Below are 16,621 nucleotides of genomic sequence, written 5' to 3' on the forward strand. Positions count from 1 at the left end.
CATAAATATGGGGTGAAAGGGTCAGAAAAGAAGGGGACTGACTGTACCTCTTAGTGCATGGACAGAGAAACACTGTAGAAATTCCTGGGCCAGGAATTGAACCTGGGCCACAGCAGGGACCCAAGCTGCCTCAGTGAAAAAAAAAAAAGATACTTAACCTGCTGTACCACAAGGAAATTTCAAAAAGGTTCTTTTCAGATATACTTTGGTCCCAGATGTGAAATAAATGTAGAAGAATCGATTCGTCCTCTTTTGGTTCAGTGAGTTCACCTGTGAATTCTAGGAATGCAATAATTTACAGGGTCCATAATGGGACTACACTGTGGATTGGGGGTTTTGTTTTTGGTTTTTTTTTTACAAATACTCATGTTTTTCAGTCTAGTTTTGAAATCTAAAGTTGAAAAGATTTTCTGTACAAAATGAAAATGTCATGTGCAGTTCATGGAACTATCACAAGACAGACATCATGGATGTTTTCAAATGATACCTTAATAAAGAGGATGTAGTTTCTATAAAGTGATTTTTGTATTGAAACAAATATAGGCAATTAACATAAGTAAAATTGAATATGTACCAACTGTTAGAAATTTTAAGGACAATCTCCACTCCCATATCATATATAAATTCTTATAAGTATCATATGAAGAGAGGTAAAATAATTTTCATAGGAATGTTGTAAGAAGAAGCAGTTATAAATAATACTGTAACATATAAAATGTCATCTAAAATAAATATTTAATACATAAATATAATACATTAAATTATGTATTATACATTTAGAATGTAATATATATACATATATATGAACTATATATTTATATTTGTTAAATTTATATTAAAATATGTAAATATAAAGTTATATATAAAATAATGACTTCAGTTATGTAATAATGCACATCAGTAATATGTTTTAAGCAGTTTTGTGTACTTCGCAAAGAGAGTTAACCACCAAGTTGTGGTAACCAAACACATTTCCAGAGGCACCATGTGTAGTATACTGTTAACATATTTTTTTTTCTTTTTATGGCTGCACCTGTGGCATATTGAAGTTCCTGGGCCAGTGGTCCAGTCAGAGCTGCAGGTAGGGTCTATGCCACAGCCATATCAATGCCAGATCCTTAACTCATTGAGTGAGGCCAGGGATGGAAATCACATCCTCACAGAGACAACATCAGGTCCTTAACTCCTTAAGGTTAGGTTTTAAGAAAGCTTTTTATGGGTACATGAATCATTATTGACATTGTGGAATCATTGACAAGAACATACACCCATCAACATTATGATACTGGTTGCTTTTGGGGTTCAGGTATGCAGAGGAATGGGATGGAGCAGAAATACCAAGAAAAGCTGAATAGGTGGTGGGTACTGATGATGGTAATAATAGGTAATATTATTGGAGCATTTTCCAAGCATTAGGCAATATTCAAAGGCAGTGTGTCTCAACCCCAGCTGCACATTAGGATGACCAAGAATCTCCAATGTAGTTTTCCTAAAATTGTTTCTAGGCTGAAGCTGGGGTAGCCACATATTTTAAAACAACCGCTCATAGGGCGTTCCCTTCATGGGGTAAGGAAATGAATCTGCCTAGATTCCATGAGGTTGTGGGTTTGATCCCTGGCCTCACTCAGTGGGTTGGGGATCTGACATTGCCATGAGCTGTGGTATAAGATGCAGACGATGCTCAGATCCCACAGTTGCTGTGGCTGTGGTGTAGGCTGGCATCTATAGCTCTGAATCAACCCTGACCCTGGGAAATTCCATATGCCATGGCTGTGGCCCTAAAAAGCAAAAGTAAATAAATAAATAAAATAAACCAACCACTCAAAAATTTTGATCAACCGAACTGAAAGCCACTGCTCTAAGCAATATAAATGATTTTTTTTTAACTTTCTACAATAGTTGTAATAGGTAGTTCAGTTATTGTCACAACTGTACAGATGATGAAACAGCCAGGTGTGTTTACATTACTCTATTTTAAATTTTCCCAATGAAATTCTAGTGTGACATGCCAAAATATTGATCCAGAATTGCCTTCAGGTAGTAAAAGTAAAGGAATTGCAGTCCCTATCAGGAAGTTTGGACGTGGAAATCTGTTAGCTTGATGCAAGAGGATGCATACTGACCTGGCTCTGGGACCACCCCTCACACCGAGCTCCCCAAATGTAAATAAAGGGTTTATGACCAGGAAAACAAGACCACCACTAAGTTTATGAAACACACTCACAATCACTAATCTCAGGAAATGAAAGTCAAAACTCCAGTCAAATATCACCTCTCATCTGTTAGGATGGTTATTGTCAAGAAAACTAATGACAATAACTGTTCTGGAGGATACAGAGGTAAGGAAATCCTTTTACTTAGTTGATGGAAATGAAGATTGGTACAGCCATCACCAAAAACAGAATGGAGGTTGCTAAAAAATTAAAATGGCTACTAATTAAAATAGATTTCCTGTGTGATCCAACAACCCTAACTCCCAATGTATGTCCAAAGGAAATGAAATCTGTACCTGAAAGAAATATCTTCACTCCCATTTTCATGGCAATATTATTCATAATAGTGACAATATGGAAACATCCCAAGTGTCTGGTGACAGATGAGTGCATAAAGAAGATGTGGTGTGCATATATGGACAATGGATTATTATTCAGTCATAAAAGAAAGAGATACTGCCATTTGTGACAATATAGATGGGATTGCAGTTTGTTATGCTTATTGAAATACACTAGACACAGAAATAATATATGATCTCACTTATGTATGGAATCTAAGAAAATCAACTTTAGAGAACCACAGATTAGAACTGTAGTTGTAAAGGAAAAGGGGTAGAAGTAGAGGGGAGGTTTTGTTTAAATGGTACAAACTTGCAGATATAAAATGAGTAAGTTCTGATAATCTGATATACAGCATGGTGACAATAGTTAATGATTCTGTATTCTATTCTTGAAATCTGCTGAGAGAGATCTGGTTGTGTTTCCACCAAACACATAAACATAAATAGTAACTATGTGAGCTGATGGATGTGTTAATTAGCTTGATTATAAGAATCATTCACAATGTCTATGTGCATTAAATCATCATTTCATACATGTTAAAAATTTTTCAGAGTTCCCGTCGAGTTCAGTGGTTAACGAATCTGACTAGGAACCATGAAGTTGCGGGTTCGATCCCTGGCCTCGCTCAATGGGTTAAGGATCCGGCATTGCCGTGAGCTGTGATGTAGGTTGCAGACTCGGTTCAGATCCCAAGTTGCTGTGGCTTTGGCATAGGCTGGCGGCTACAGCTCCGATTTGACCCTTACACTGGGACCTCCGTGTGCTGCGGGAGTGGCCCTAGAAAAGGAAAAAGGACAATAAAAAGAAATTTCATGTAGTACAACGCAAATATGTGATTTTGCCAGTCATATTTCAATAAACTGGAAAATAACCCAAAAATAATGAAGTAGTATTATCAGGCCACTACAGAATAGAGTCTAAAAAATATAGAGTGGTCTCTCACGCTAGATATTTTTACTGAGATTGCACTGGGTTGAGACAAACTCATATAAAATAAAATATTTCAAGGGTGTTTCTTAAAATTTATTATTGTTTAATCATTGACAGAACTTCTAGAGTTCCCATTGTGGATCAGCAGGTTAAGAACCCAACTAGTATCCATGAAGATGCAGATTCGATCACTGGCCTCACTCAGTGAGTTAAGGATCCGGGGTTGCCACAGGCTGAGGCATAGGTTTTGCTGTGGTGGCCATGGCTGTGATTTGACCCCTAGCCTGGGAACTTATGTATTCTGAGGGTGTGGCTATAAAAAGAAAAAGAAAAAAAAGAAATCCTGTATATTAACACCATTTTGGTAGTCATCAATGCTATATGAGTATAGGTATACTTATCAAAATTTGAACTCCAGCAAAGCCAAAGATATGAAGTATATACTAAATGACTTTTTAGAATCTCTCAGATGCCTCGTTAGCACAGTAGGTAGCACGTCAATCTCATAAATGACACCCCTCATATTTGAGTAATTTATTTTTAGGGAGGGAATAGAGAAAATCCAAGAAAGATAAAACTCATGAAGATAATTATCATATAAAAATATTTTCTAGAGTTCCCTGGTGGCTCAGTGAATTAAGGATCCAGTGTTGTCTCTGCCATAGCATAGGTTCAATCCATGAGCTAAGAATTTTTGTGTGCTGTGGGCGTGGCCAAAAAATGTTTTCTTATTATGGACATTAACTTTTAATTTAGAATACAGCTTACATGGTGTTTTTTTTTTTTTTAATTATCTGCACCTGCAGTATGTGGAAGTTCCTGGGCCAGGGATTCACCCTGCATCATAGAAGCAACCCAAGCCTCTCCAATGAAAAAGCCTGACCCTTAACCCATGGTGCCACAAGGGAGCTACACAATATTGCGTTTTGTAGAGTATTTCCTTTATAGCTAAAGGAAATTTATGGAATTGTATTTAGAATAATATGTTTTATATAACTATGTCTTAATATCTAAGGAATTATATATTTTTATTAGAAAAGAAAGGGAATCTATAATTCTATGTATTTTCTTTTTTTTTTTTTTTTTTTTAGTCTTTTTAGGGCCAGATTAGTGGCATATAGAAATTCCCAGGTTAGAGGTCGAATTGGAGCTGCAGCTTCTGGGCTAGGCCACAGCCACAGCAACACCAGATCTAGGCCATGTCTGCAACCTCTACCACAGCTCACCACAACACTGGATCCTAAACCCACTGAGTGAGGCCAGGGGTCAAACCCACATCCTCATGGCTACTACTCAGATTCATTACTGCTGAGCCACAATGGGAACTCCTCATTCTGTATTTTTTCTAAAGAGTAGGCTATATTTTACTGAGATCTTGGCTCTATTTTGTCTCTCTCTGTCTCTCTCTCTTTTATTTTTATTTATTTATTTTTTTAATTTTATTGTTTTGTTTTGTTTTTGTTTTTTTTTTGTAGCTGCACATCTGACATGTGGAAGTTCCTGGGCCAGAACAACCCAAAACCACTACAGTGAAAACCCTGGTTCCTTAGCCTGCTACACCACAGGAGAACTCTGATCATGGCTCTGTTATCTCTAACACTCTTGCTTCTCTTTATCCTTTATTCCAGTTTCTATAAGATAAGTGTGTGTAGAACGAGGTGACTAAACAGAAACCAGTCAGGGTAAAGTTCAAGCAGATAGAATTTGTCACACTGGGGAATATTATTGAAGGTACTAAACTGTATGACAATACAAATGAATTGCTTATATCCCCAAAATGTACACAGTGCTGCATGACATCTACTTATTTAATTTTTTCCAATCCTCTTTTTCCAAAAGCATCCAAGCCTCATGGAACAGCAAAATCTAACAAGTGTCTCGGAATTCTTCCTCCTGGGACTCTCAGATGAGCCAGAATTGCAGCCCCTCCTCCTTGGGCTGTTCCTGTCCATGTACCTGGATTACCATGTCAGGGAACCTGCTCATCATCCTGGCTGTCACCTCTGACTCCCACCTCCACACCCCCATGTACTTCTTCCTCTGCAACCTGTCCTTGGCTGACATAGGTTTTTGTCTCTGCCACTGTCCCCAAGATGGTTGTGAACATCCAAACTCAGAGCAGAGTCATCTCCTATGCAGACTGCCTGACACAGATGTCTATTTTCATCCTTTATGGATGTTTGGATAGTCTCCTCCCGACTGTGATGGCCTATGACAGGTTTGTGTCCATCGGTCACCCCCTGCACTACCCTGTCAGCATGAACACACACCTCTGCTGCTTCTTGGTTTTGACATCTTTTTGGGTCAGCCTTTTGGACTCCCATGTTCACCATTGGATTGTGATAAGACTTACCTGTTTCAAGGATGTGGAAATTACTAATTTCTTCTGCAACCCTTCTCAACTCCTCAATCTTGCCTGTTCTGACATTTTCACAAATAACATTATCGTATATTTTGCTGGTGGCATTTTTGGCTTTATCCCTATATCAGGAATCTTTTTCTCTTACTGTAAAATTCTTTCCTCCATTCTGAGAGTGCCTTCATTAGGTCAGAAGTATAGGCCTTCTCCACCTGTGGCCCTCAGCTGGAGTTATTTGCTTATTTTATGGAACAGGCCTTGGGGTTTACCTCAGCTCAGCCATCTCTCATTCTCCCAGGAAGGATGCAGTGGCCTCAGTGATGTACACTGTGGTCACCCCCATGCTGAACCCCTTCATCTACAGTCTGAGGAACAGAAACATCAAAAGGACCATGGGGAGGTTGCTCAGCCAAACAATCTAATCTCAGTACCTGTGTACATTATGTGAGTCCACTATTTTTGGTGTTAGGGCTGTTTTTGTATAGATTCAAGCCACATAATTCCTCAGAGTGTCCTGGCCATTATCCCCTTGATAGGAGGTGTGATTGTTGCTGTAGTGATCAGATCCTGCCCTGGATGTTGGTGGGGGCTCCTCTTTGCCCTTTGACTGTCACTGCCCTGTTGGGGGTGAAGTCTGCTCCCCAGTTGTAGGAGTAGAAGCCCTGAGGGTCAGGTTCAATAAGGTTCCATTGATCTGAAGTGTGTACTTTGTTCCCAAGCCAGTGAGGTCTGTGTGTGGTCACAGCAAATCTCTGCACCACCCAAGCAGGCATCCTTTGTTCTTCCCAGAAGTAGGCCATGTTTGCATCCCTTTCTCCATTGTGTTTATCACAGACCTAGTGTTAACCTGGCACTGTGGGCCAGGGCTTGTGGCTGGAGGAATCAAGGTGGTTGTGCTGCTGCCTGAGACCAGAAATTCCTCTATACTAGGTGTCAACTTAAACATAGAGCTCTCCCAGGGCCTGTCTACCCCAGATCCTGCTCCAAACTGCATTGTGAGGTTGATAGGACTGGAAACCACTGTAATCCTCCCTCACACTTTCCACTAAGGAGGACATAGAGGTATGATTCTGTGATGTCACCCACCATATGTTGTGGCTGTTGCTGGACCCCTCTGTACCTGCCTCCATTGTGGGAATGCTAACAATGGGCTTCAGTGTCAGTTCCACCTCTGGTATGTGTGTGCTCACAAAGCCCACCACTGTGTCAGAGCTGTGACCCCTGTGAAAACCTGGCAATGAGACTTTTATGGGGAAACTGTGCCTCATCCTGTGCTCACTAATAATGATGGCCTGGACCACACCCCAGTCCCTTTGGACTGTCTCCACACAGCTAGATTTAGTCCTCTCCCAGGGTCTGTCCACTGAAGCCTGAGTTTCAGTACCTAGATGCTTCATGTACCAGTGAGGCAGAATAATAACTCAGGTAGTCAGGGAAGGATCATGGGCTTTGATGCATTCTTTGATATGGCCATTGATCAACATTTGTGACTTAAGGGCTCCAGGGAGAAACATCCCCACAGGTCTTGTTTACTATAGGGAGTGTACCTACACCCAGGTGGGCATCAATCCCTAACCCCTATGACTCAGCTTACAGGAAGAAAAGGGCAAAGAAACCATGAGACTTGCTGGAAATTTCCACCACTAAGACCCCTATTGGACAAAGACTGATACATGTAACTGGGCAAGGCCAGTGGGAGAAAACCACATCTTTCTGGACCCCACATTGGTACCCCCCCCCATTTTTAAGAGATAAAAACCCCTATAGGACAATAGAGACCAGGGGCTCTTCTCTCTGCTCCCAGCAGCCCTGGGAGCTATTTGCTTTCCTGTAATAAAAACTTTGCATGTTTGCTGCCTGTGTGTTCATGGAGTTCATTCTTTGACTGCGTGAACAAGAACCCTGATTCCAATAACATCTTTCTGGACAGTTGATGAAATTTGTCCTCTGTCCACCGTTGCTGAAGAGAAATATAGAGACAGAATTTTTGGTGAAGGAGGAAAATACAGTTGTATTGCTTTGCCAGGTAAGGGGGGGGCCACAGTGAAGCAGAGTAATGAATAATGATTTAGGTAATTAGTGTAGAAACATGGGCTTTGATACATTCCCTGATTAATGTCCATGCTTTAAGATTTGTAAAAACATGAGTTCCCATCCTTGCACAGCAGAATGAATCCAACTAGGAACCATGAGGTTGTGGGTTCGATCCCTGGCCTTGCTCAGTGGATTAAGGATCCAGCATTGCCATGAGCTGTGGTGTAGGTCACAGATGTGGCTTTGATATGGCATTACTGTGTCTGTGGCAGTGGACAAAAGCTGTATTTCTGATTGGACCCATAGGCTGGAAACCTCTATATGCCATGAGTGCAGCCCTAAAAAGCCAAAAAAAAAATTGTGAAAACAAATCTAGACCAACAGGCCTTGCTTGTTGGAAGATTGACTATTGAAAGAACATTTGTTTTATGTCAAGGTGGGAATTAACCCCTGACCTACGCATTTGACTGTTAGCAAAAGAGTGTAAAGAGTGGTGACTCCCAGTCTAGGGGAAAGAAGTACAAAGTACCCATAAAACTTATGGGGCCTATCCATCTCTAAGACTCCTATTTGATAAGGCCTAATACAGATGACTGGACAAGGCCAACGAGAAAAAAGAATGATGCCTGGACCCCACATTGGTACCTCCTTCCTTAAGAAATAAAAACTTCCATAGAACAACAGGAAGGGAAAACACTTTCTTCCCTTCCCAGCATCTGGGATGGGAGCTATCTGCTTTTCTGTAATAAAATCTTTGCTTTCTGCTTGTGTGAGTGTGTTTGCGAAATTCATTCTTTGGCTCTGTGAACAAGAACCCAGAGAGCAGGAACAACAGCAGACTAATGCCTTAAAGACTGTGCCCCCCTTGGGAGAGATTAGGAGGTGGTTTTATAGTTTGGGTAGTAGAAAATAGGGCCTTAGATAAGGATCCAGGTAGAGGCAAGCTTGCATTGTTTCTCAAAGCTGGTGTTTAATGGCCCCATGTCTGGTTCTCATGGTCCTCTTTCCTCATCAAATAGTTCTTCAATTTTGGGGGGGTTTAGGTCTACAGAAATTCTCAAAAATATTGTTATGTATATTCCTCAAGGAGGAACCAGGACCTTGCCCCAAGGCTGCACTATTTTCTCTTGACTGCTCCTCCCTGTTTTCTGCATCCCCTCCCTTCCCTGCTTAGCAACTGCCCCATGAAACTCAGGGAAGGTCATGGAAGCTGAAACTTATTCCCTAGAAACAAGAATTGGAGGACACAGAAAGGTTTGTGTGCCCAGGAGTCCCACAGGGCCCTGCTAAGTTACACCACAAGGCATGCATTTGGGGCTGGGAAGTGCTGTGACATGGCAGCTGTCATTGTCTGTCTCTCTCTGACCTGATTGGTGGCAAGCTAGCCCTCACACACTCCTCAAGAGTAGAGTCCAGATCCCTCCTTCTCCACTATCTGTCCTTGCAGATGGTCCCAGGCAGCAGAGGGGGTTCTAGGGTGAAGGAATATTTCCTCTTTCACAGTACCCTCACCAGGAATGCTGGTCCCATCCTGGTGCCTTTATTTTCTTCCTCTGACCCAGTCATGTGGGATCTTTCTTGCAGCTCTGGTGGTATAAGACATTTGGCAGTATTCATTTGGGTTTCCACATAGAGATGTATTTTTGATGTGTTTTGCTAGGGTAGGGGAGTGAGCTACACATCGTTCTCTTTGTCTCCTTGCCTTTTTGCTCAAGACCACTGGAGGTAGTGAGGAGTCTTACAGTATTGGAGGAGCAGGGTGTTGTCAGCTCATGGACATTTTCCTGATTGATGGGTGTTGAGATAACTGGGAATCAGGGTCATCAAAGACATAGCTTAGAATATTAGCTACAGTCTTTGAGAACTGAAGATCTTTGACTTTGTTGAATGGCTGAATTATTATTACTGTTTTCTTCTTTCTCTGTATTTTTTTTCACATCTCTGATTAAATTGGTCTTTGACCAGGGGATCCACTTGACCACTTGACACTGTATGACCAGAGCAGTAGAGTGGAGTCTGCAGAAGTACTCAGTGTGATAGGATGGAACAGGAAAATTACACAGGTCGTTGTAGATGTCCCAAAAGGGGACCATTGATAGAGATGGAAAACTAGGGAATGTGAGAGATCGCTGTAAGTTAATAATCACACAAGAAAGTCAGCAGAATGAAGCAGGCTTACCACAAATAAAAGCAGGAAATATGCCTCAGGTCATTATCCTTAGGACCAAGAGCAGGAATTTCAGGACCACCCTTCTGCTAATTGGAATAAGCACCTTGACAGTACTAGTTTGACTAGTAAGCTTAAATTCTCTCTTACTGGATATGAAGGAGGAGCTACTGCTTGAAGAAAGAGGAAGAGGAGGTCTTTCCCCACTCTCCACTCCCTTTGAATTATAAAAATGTAGCCCACCTAATCTTCAGGGCAAAGCCTCCTTGCCTGCCTCTTTGCATCTTTCATAAGCATGTAAATAAATAAATCTATTTCTTGTCTATTACTTTGTCTCTTTCTGAATTCCTTCTGGGCTGAGACACAAAAAACTTGAACCTCTGTAAGTCTAGACACCAGGTGAGTGATTCTCATTTAAAAAACTTAGATTTGATTCTGATCTGGGTTTAGGCTGGGTTCAAGTCCCACTCTGTGTTATGGCTGTGTTTAAGTCATATGTGTTGTCAGTTTCAAGTGGAGAGGAAGGACTACCTATTTGCTATCCTGTCTCCAGGGAATTTGTGTGGAGAACATGGATAGTGGTTAGGTGAATTTGGGACTAAGTTGAAAAGCAGATGCACATGACTTGAGACTCCAAGTGCTTGGAGCACAAAGTTCTTATAGCAGATGAGACCTGTGTGGTGGGCAGTGTGTGAGATGCTCTTTCAGATCCCAACTCCTGGTTTTCATGCCTTGTATATTTTCCTGTCATTAAGTGTGAGCTGGATATGGTGACTCCCTTCCAGCAATGAGGATCTGGAAGAAATATTGGGAAGTCACTTCAGGAAACAGAATGAAAAGAAACCTGGCTTTATTCTTACTGCCTCTCTCTCACTCTCTTGGTTGCTCACAATGATGGAACCCCAACTGCCTCACCAGGAGTCCCATGTGTCAATGAGCTGAGGGAGAGCTTACCAGCAGCCTTGTAAGTGACATTGGAAGTGGACCTGAAACCAGTTTCTGTACATTGGCACCTGTTAAGTCTCAGAGATAAAAGCATTGGGTGAAGCAGAAAGAATATCTTCATTGCTTTGCCAGGAAAATGAGGTCATGACAGGCTAAGGACCTCGAAACTGTGTCCTCCCTTGAGAGGGCAGAGTAAGAGGTTTTATAGATTTCGCTCAAAAAAAAAAAAAAAAAACCACAGGAGTCTTGACAAGGATATAAGGATTAGGGTGCCTGCATTCTTCTCCCTACAGAGATCATTTCAAAGTCATCAAGGCTGGAGTCAGTTGGTCTGTTGATTTCTGATGGTCTTTGGGTTTATTGCACCTTGACCTTCTCTCTGTATTAGAGAAAGGTTAGAAAGAGTTGAATACAGGTTTGAAGCCAGTCATTCTAGGCAGACTGACTCCAGACACAGAGCATCAGGGTGTTAGAATTTTCATAAGATTGTTGTAAGAAGAAACTGACATAAATAATAATATAATGTAAATATAAAATATATAATATAAAATTAACATTCAATAATTATAATATTTTATAGTTTGTATCTTTACATTTAAACATATGTTAAATATGTATTTAAACCTATAACTTGAATAAGATGTTTTGTTCCTTTACATAATAAGAAAATTATACACAAACACAGTGGAATATTATTCAGGCTATAAAAAGAAGTAAGTCCTGCCATCTGTGACAGCATGGCTGTATCTGGAGGACCTTATGCTAATTGAAATATATCAGACACAGAAGGACAAAAATGTATGATCTCACTAGTGTGTGGAATCTAAGAAAATCAAACTCGTAGAACCAGAGAATAGTACTGAAGTTGTGAGGAAGGGGTAAGGGCTGGGGGAGTATGGACATTAAAATGTCAAGCTGGTCCAAAGGTACAGACTTTCAGTTATAAGATGAATACACTTTGAGGATCTAATGTACAGCATGGTGACTGTAGTTAATAATATTTTACTGTATATTAAAAATCTGAGAGGAGATCTGCTTAATTGTTCTCACCATGTAGTAGTAACTATGTGAGGTGACAGATATATTAATTACCTTGATTGTGGTAATTATTCACACTGTATATGTGTATTAAATCATCACATTGTACACTTGGAAAAACTTCATGTTTTACAACTTAAATATATGCAATTTTACCAATCACATTTCAATAAACTGAAAAAAAAAGGAAAACCAAGGAAACATTATTATCAGACTACTATAGGATAAGAGTCCAAAAACCAAAGCCTCACACCAGATATTTCACTAGGATTATATGGAATCAATGCAAATTATGCTGTACAAAATGGAAGACATCAAAAGTTTTTCTTGAATTTATTTTTAATTTATTTTCTTTTTTACAGCCACACCTGTGGCATATGGAAGTTCTCAAGCAAGTGGGTGAATTGAAGCTACAATTGTGACCTATGCCACAGCCATAACACCAGATCTGAGCCACATCTGTGACCTACACTGATGCTTGCTGCAAAGTGAGATCCTTAATCCACTGAGTGAGGCCAGTGATGGAACCCACTTCTTCACAACATCAGGTCCTTAACTCACTGAGCCATCATAGAGTTCCATGAATTTCATTGTTTAATCATGGACATATGCTCTGTACACTAAGGCATTCTTAGTCATCAATGCTGTATGATTTTATGTACTTAACCTAACCCTATTTACCCAAATTGGACATATCCCAAAGCCAAAGATCTGAAGATAATAAATACCTTTAAAAGAAAACTGATATTTGAGTAATCACTTATTATATGAAGGACAGAAGACAGATAAAGAATGATAAAACTCATGAATATGATTATCATATAAAATATTTTCTGATTATGAACATTTAAATTTAATTTTTTTATATTTTCCCACTGTACAGCAAGGGGATCAAGTTATCCTTACATATATACGTTACATTTACATTTTTTTCCCCCACCCTTTGTTCTGTTGCAACATGAGTATCTAGACAAAGTTCTCAATGCTACTCAGCAGGATCTCCTTGTAAATCTATTCTAAATTGTGTCTGATAAGCCCAAGCTCCCGATCCCTCCCACTCCCTCCCCCTCCCATCAGGCAGCCACCAGATGATACACATCTCTGCCTCTTATAGTGTGTTTATAAAATTTTAAGTGAAGGCAAAATCTAGTGTCGTATTTGAGTAAAGTATGACTTATTTTTTTAATTCAATTTTTTCCTAAAGGAAGAAATGTATTTCTTATTCTATACTTTTTTCTAAAGATGTAGGTTGTATTTACTGTGATGGTAGATTTATAGTTCTAATATTCTTGGTCTTGTTACTGACTTTCTATAAAATTGAGTTTCTATAAAGTCAGTGTGCATAGAAAGAGATAAAAAAACAAAACAGTAAGGAAACATCTAAACCAATAGAATGTGTCACAATGAGAAATACTGCTGAAAATATAAAGGTATATGACCTTGCAAAGGAATTGCTTGCATCCAGATTATGCACTATGTGCCAGCGCTATGTACCCATTTGTTTATTTCTTTTTTCCAACCCTCTTTTCTTAAAATAAATTTATTATAGTTGATTTACAATATTCTGTCAATGTCTCCTGTACAGAAAACTGATCAGTTTTACATATATATATATGCACATGTATTCTTTTTTCATAATATTTTCCATCATGTTCCATCACAAGTGATTTGATATTTCCCTGAGCTATACAATAAGATCTCATTGCTTATCCATCCCAAATGCAATAGCTCCCATCTACTATTTCCTCTTTGTTTTTTAAATGGTACCCAAGACATAGAGCTGGAAATCTAACAAGTGCCTCAGAATTCTTCCTCATGGGACTCTCAGAGGATCCAGACCTGCAGCCCTTTCTCTTTGTCCTGTTCTTGTCCATGTACCTGGTCACCATGTTGGGGAACCTGCTCATCATCCTGGCTCTCACCTCTGACTTCCACCTCCACACCCCCATGTATTTCTTCCTCTCCATCCTGTCCTTGGCTGACACGGGCTTCATCTCCACCATTGTCCCCAAGATGATTGTGAACATCCAATCATCATCTCCTATGCAGGCTGCCTGACACAGATGTCTACTTTCATCCTTTTGGGATGTACTCTTCTGACAGCAATGGCCTATGACAGGTTTGTGTCCATCTGTCACACACTGTGCTGCCCTGTCATCATGAACCCACCCCTCTGTTTCATCTTAGTTTTGGTTCCTTTTGTGGTCAGCTTTTTGGACTCCATGGTACACAATGGATAATCTAGAGTTTATCATTGGTGGCCAAAGCATCCTAGAAGATGAATAGCACTTTTTGTATATATTTAAGATGTACATCTTTTCCACAGCTTTCGTGTATTTAACATAGTAATTGCTATTTATTTATTGTATGTATGCAGGTTGTGTGTAAGGATACATGTCACCCTTTCTTAGCCTTGGCTTTTTTATTGAAATTATCTGGGAAGCATGAAAATACTGACAACTGTGTATTACCACCAGAAATTCTGATGTAACTGGACTTGGATATGCCCTGAGCATGAGAATTTTTTATTGAATGAAATACTCTTTAAACTCTGTAGTGCTTTACAATTTTCCAAAAGTTTCCCATACATGATTTCATATAATCCCATAAATCTCTTCCCCCTTATCGCTATTTTGCCCTGCTTCCTCCACTTTCCCTACTGGTAACCACTAGTTTGTTCTCTATATCTATTATTCTGCTGCTTATGTTTTTTACTCACTGTTTTTTGGTATTTTTTTAGCTTACATACATGAGTGATACCATGTGGTACTTGTATTTCTTTAACTTATTTCACTTAACATAATGAGCTCCAAGTCCACCCTTGTTGCTGCAAATGGCAAAATTTCATCCTTTCTTAAATTTTGTTTTTTATTAAAGTTTAGTTTATTTACAATGTATTGCCAATTTCTGCTGTACAGCAAAGTGACCTAGTCATACATATATCTATATTCATTATATATTATCTTCCATCATGTTCTATCCTAAGAGATTGGATATAGTTCCCTGTGCTATACAGTAGGGTCTCATTGCTTATCCATTTTAAAGGTAATAGTTCACATCTACTAACCCCAAACTCCCATCCTCATTTTTGGGGATTTTTTTTTATTTTACATTTTACAGAATGAACATAACTACCTTGGTTTTCATATTCCATATCCTGTACATACATCTTTATCATTAATCCTGGTATCTTACCTCATACTTCCTATCAAATAACTGCAGCTTATTTTTTTTCAGGTTTTTTTTGACAAGCCTATGACATGTTGAAATTCCAGAGTCAGGGATCAAATCTGCACCACAGCAGTGACAATGCCAGATCCTTCACTCGTTAAGCCACCAGGGAAATCCATAGCTGGAGTTCAGTAATTCATTTTTGCTATAGAATCATCATTTTAAATGCCTTAACACTGGTCTCTCCCTACTATATGCCACTTGTAAATACCTGTCATGTGCTCTCCCTTAAATATATATACCCTCTGCCACTTATCCACACACAGGTACATAATGTATTTTCCTCCATATCCAATTTGTGTTGGTATACATTAAAGTTTTCCTCATATTACTTAATGACAAACAGATCCCTGCATTTATCCACAGAGAAGTCTCTGAATCAAGAAGGCTGTTTGGATGGGACTTAGAATGTTTGGGGTTAGTAGACACAAACTATTTCATTTAGAATGGATAAGAAATGAGGTCCTCTTGTACAGCGCAGTGAACCATATCCAAACTCTTGGTATAGACCATGATAGATGATAACATGAAGAATTTATTTATATATATATATATATGTGCATATATATATGCATATATGTGTATATGTATATGTTATAACTGGATCACTTTGCTGTAGAGCAGAAATTGACAAAACATTCTAAATCAACAATAATAAAATAATTAAAATTAAATAAAAATTAAAATTAAATATATTTAACAATAAAATAAAAATATCATCTTATTATTAATAATATTTAATTAAATTAATTTTTAGGAGTTCTTGTCTGGGCTCAGTGGAAACTAATCTGATTAGCATCCATGAGGACACAGGTTCAATCTATGGCCTCACTCAGGGGGTTAAGGATCTGGCAATACTGTGAGCTGTGGTGTAGTTGGCAGATGTGGCTTTTGGATCCCACATTGCTGTGGCTGTGGCTGTGGTGTAGACCAGCATCTACAGCTCTGATTTGACCCCTAGCCTGGGAACCTCCATATACCACAGGGTGCAGCCCTAAACAGACAAAAGTAAATAAATATATACATAAATAAAAATATGGTATGTAAATTTTTAAATTAATTTTTGTTTAAATAATAAAATTTAAATTTTATAAAAATATTAAATATTTATAATAAAATTTAATAAGTCAAATATTTATACAATAAATATTTATAAAATGAAATTTAATAATAAAATATGTTACTAAAATAAAAAAAAATTTTAAAGGTTACATCACATACCATTCTCTCCACTAGGAAAAACAAAAGTCCAAACCATATTTTATTAGTCTTTAAGAGTTGAGCAGTTCCCGTCGTGGCTCAGTGGTTAAAGAATCTGACTAGGAACCATGATGTTGCAGGTTCGATTTCTGGCCTTGCTCA

The 16,621-nt window shown here is 39.0% G+C and overlaps 1 pseudogene; it reads left to right on the forward strand.

Moving 5' to 3' along the window:
- On the forward strand, positions 5,337 to 6,266 carry LOC100739131 (annotated as a pseudogene).

The sequence above is a fragment of the Sus scrofa genome, chromosome 2 (genome assembly GCF_000003025.6).
Source record: "Sus scrofa isolate TJ Tabasco breed Duroc chromosome 2, Sscrofa11.1, whole genome shotgun sequence".
NCBI lineage: Eukaryota > Metazoa > Chordata > Mammalia > Artiodactyla > Suidae > Sus > Sus scrofa.